Source organism: Ictidomys tridecemlineatus, chromosome 5 (assembly GCF_052094955.1).
Source record: "Ictidomys tridecemlineatus isolate mIctTri1 chromosome 5, mIctTri1.hap1, whole genome shotgun sequence".
Classification (NCBI taxonomy): Eukaryota; Metazoa; Chordata; class Mammalia; order Rodentia; family Sciuridae; genus Ictidomys; species Ictidomys tridecemlineatus.
The window spans coordinates 117,629,252-117,633,272 of record NC_135481.1 but is presented as its reverse complement, the minus strand read 5'-3'; the positions used below and the strand labels follow the sequence as shown (position 1 = coordinate 117,633,272).

At 44.1% G+C, this 4,021-nt stretch overlaps 1 pseudogene; it reads right to left on the bottom strand.

Moving 5' to 3' along the window:
* Positions 1 to 1,713: 1,713 nt before the first annotated feature.
* LOC101968461 (GTP-binding protein Rheb pseudogene) lies at positions 1,714 to 2,481 on the bottom strand (annotated as a pseudogene).
* Positions 2,482 to 4,021: the final 1,540 nt, after the last annotated feature.

The following is a 4,021-nucleotide window of genomic DNA, read 5'->3' as shown; positions in this document are numbered from 1 at the left end:
ACCCTCTCAACCTTCTTGCACTGACTCACACACGAGCTTTTGGAGGACACCTGGTATCCAAACCACACCCTGAATGTTCACAGCCACAGTGGAACCCCTCAAGAGTTTTCTCCGTGAAAACATTCACACATACCCAACACAGGTGGCGCTGTAGTGAACTCCCCATGTTTACGTCGCCCAGATTTAACAATCACCAACATTTCACCCCAGTTACTTCATCTAGTCTTCTTTGTTTGCCTTTAGTGAAATAATCGAAAGCAAATCGTTTCACTTTTAAACTAATGCCAGAGACGGTTCTCAAAAATATGTACGATTCCTTCTACAACCCAAAGGCCCTTATGGCACGTGTCCTGGGATGGCTAGACTGAATGAGGTATCAGATCTTGGTCACTCTCTCTTTTACTCTATTTATTTATTTATTTGTACTAGGATTAAACCCAGAGGAGCTATACCACTGAGCCACATTCCCTGTCTTTTTCATTTTTTAAAAATTTTGGGACAGGGTCTCACTAACTTGCTGAGGATGGCTGTGAACTTGTGACCTTCCTGCTCAACCTCTGAAATTGCTGGATGATACGTGTGTGCTGCCATGCCCCACTGGGTTTCTAAATACTGAGCCTAAGTTGCTCCTTTCATTGCACTAATATATATTTGGTAGACGTCATATTCTTTGTTGGGCTTACTTTGTCTTTCCTCCTATTAGTTTCCCCCCCTTTTTTTTCTTAGTCATTTTTCCTTCTTTTTGGATAGGCATTTTGTAAATTCCACGGGGCCATCCGTGGATCTTAACACCCATATTGAACTTTTCTTCTGGAAAATAACTACCTCTCTCTTGCCCTTTCTGTGCATTTAATGACGTAAGATGAAAAGCCTCTCGTCTCCTCCTGCCTGTCTTCCAGCTCTCGGGGAATTTTTTCTTGGGACTGAGCTTCAGGTTACTGTGAGATTAAACATTAAGCCACTATTTAGTACTGCCCCTGCCCGCCATGTCCACAGCTGCTCTCTGTGGCCTGCAGTTAGCTGGCTGGCCACGTCAGCCAGCGGGTTCCATTGCTGGCATCCCCTGTGATTGAGTGGCATTGCCCTTGCTCCCCTCTGCCAGGCTGCTCCCTCAAAGTGCATAGGAAACCTTAAGCCTCAGTGACCACTTGTCCTCAAAAGCAATTGTCCTTGGAGTAAATTGTGTGGTTTAATTAAATATTACACAAATCAACTGAACAGGAGTGCCACAGCAAGGAGAATTGTTTCCCTGAAGAAAACATGGAATGTTCTGAGAACAGCCTTGGTCACAACATATTGGAAGGTATGATTTTGCTTGAGTTTTGAACGTGGAAGTGAACTCATTTGGACAGAGTCAGAGTTTAACATACTCTGGCAACAGTGGGGGATTCTGACCCAAATGACATCTTTCAGGTTAACAGAGGGAGAAAGAAGCATTGTGCATCTTAAATAACAATGGGCAGGGCTGGGGATGTGGCTCAAGCGGTATCGCGCTCGCCTGGCATGTGTGCGGCCCGGGTTCGATCCTCAGCACCACATACCAACAAAGATGTTGTGTCCGCCGAGAACTAAAAAATAAATATTAAAAAAAAATTCTCTCTCTCCTCTCTCTCTCCTCTCTCACTCTCTCTTTAAAAAAAAAAATAACAATGGGCAATTTGATTCTTCAGGTAGAATATATTCTCCATGTCCTCAGGTTTTGTGGTAGAATTATTACATCACAGATCATGAAGACTTTCCTTGGGACCCTGTCCCATCAATTTTTTCTTCCTCCAAAATTATCCTTCTGAAAACATCAGCAGCCGTCTGGTTTTCCCTAGCAGAAGATACCCAAAGAGCTCCATCCCAAGATGCTGCCAAAGCCTTCCCTCCTTCCGAACCCACAGGCCTTTCCCCACGCAGGGCTCTTTGATTTCCCACCAACTGATAGGCATTTGCCCCTTCCCCGCCACATTCGACAACTTGTCATTGGATAACTTTAACCACTTCAGAACTTTTGATTGCTGTAACCAAATGCACAAGAAGATGACCCTTAACATCTATGGAGTATGTCTGAGAAGGTATGGAACGTTCATTTTGCCCAGCTGTGTCTACAAGTTGAAGATGATATTCTTGTCCATTCACTGTGATCAACTTTGTGAAAGTGATTTCTGTTGGATGGATCATAAGAGTCAACAAATTAGCTTTGGACAAACGGAATCATCAATGAGGACTTCCCTTCCACAGCTCTTTATTTACCCAGTTCTCATCCAGTGGTGACTGGACAGCCCAGCCTGCCCAGGCAATGATACCATGGAGGCTCATTCCTCACGATCTGGAGAAGGAGCCAGGCCAGGGGGGTGCTTATTTAGAGTTAAAAATACACCTCTGCTGGGGCTTGGGGGCCAGAATGGGCACTCTGATTTAACTTTCTTACCTTGAAGACGTTCCAAGTTTTTCTTCTTCTGTGATGGCCTGAAACTTCCCAGTATGTTTCTTCATAGGCAAGTTTGTCACTCAGCAAACTTTGTGAACCTTGATTTGTTTGTTTGTGGGTTGTTCTTGTTTGTTTTGTTTTCAATTTAGCAAACCTTACCCATCATTTTTCCAAAATGTTGCTCTTCAGGGTTGATGCTACACACCTCTTCTCTTTCCTTTCTTTTTCCATGTCTTTTTACCCATTTAGGTTGCATTTTGGATACTTCTCTCACCTTAGTCTCACAGTAACTATTTCATGCCCTTGTCCAATTCACCCACGGCAGATGCTTCTGCACTAATTATCTGTTCACTTTTAAGATCTCCAGTTGCTTCTCTCCAGTAAATGCACACACTTGCTTCTTTCCCCTCCTTCCCTTCCTCCCTCCCTCCCCCTCCTCTCTCTCTCTCTTTCTCTCTCTCTTTCTTCTTTCTTTCTTTCTTTCTTCCTTCCTTCCTTCCTTCCTTCCTTCCTTCCTTCCTTCCTCTCTCTCTCTCTCTCTCTCTTTCTTTCTCTCTTTCTCTCTTTCTTTCTTTCTCTCTTTCTTTCTTTCTTTCTTTCTTCAGTGCTTTGGTAAAACCCAGAGCCTCATACTTGATAGACAAGCTCCTACTTTCTTCTTGCCACCGTCTTCTCTTTTTGTAGTTGCTATTCTCCCTTTTCTCTCGGTGAAAATGTACTTGCTAAGTGTGTCTGTCTGATAAAAATTTGTCATCCAAAGATGACTTTTATCCTCTGTGGTTGAAATCATGATGGTCTTAGATCCTACAAATAAATAAGTTCTGGTGCTTACTGAGTGCCTACCATGTGCCATTCAATGTAAAGTGGCCCAAACTCCTGGCTAGTCAACTGAAGGGTTTCCCAGGACATGGACCTTCCAGTACTAAAGCAGGAAATGTCCCACAGGTCCCCCGTGTGAGCTCCGATTATGTCCGCTATGAATCCTGACTGCCACTTGACTTCCTGTCCTGACCCACAGCTTCTTATCATTCTACCTTAGCCTGTGGTTTTGTTCTCTTGGTTGTCTGTGACTCATCTTGCCCCTTGATTGACCACCCATCTTTGGCATCTTTCCTTGGTATCATCCAGAAATTCCTCTGGGTAGGGTGGTGATTCCTGTTTGAATTGCTCCTGTGATACTGCAAGGAACACCTTCTCCACCTCATTCCAGGCCCTGTCTTCATTTCCTGATTAGCCTCCTGCTGGGGTGTGGGGGTGGCAGACACAAACTCTGAAGTGCTTGCAAATGTTCTGAATCATTTTTCTAATCAGCGCAGTTAGTATGCGTACACACTAGGAACTCACAGACAGGACGGGGCATCGAGCTGGAAACGTGGCCTCCGTTCCCATCTGACAGAGCCTAGATTTTTTGACCCAAGTGTGCTGGTCAAAGTTGAATATTCGCATTCCGTTAATGTCTCTTACAAATTACTTTTCTAATTAAGAGTCTTCTTATTACAGATGCAGTCTGTCACTGCAAGCGTGATGCCCGACCATATTCCTGTCTTTCTTTCACGTTGTCCAGATGTTGTTTACAAAGATGTGTTTCCTTAAGGTTCCACGGGG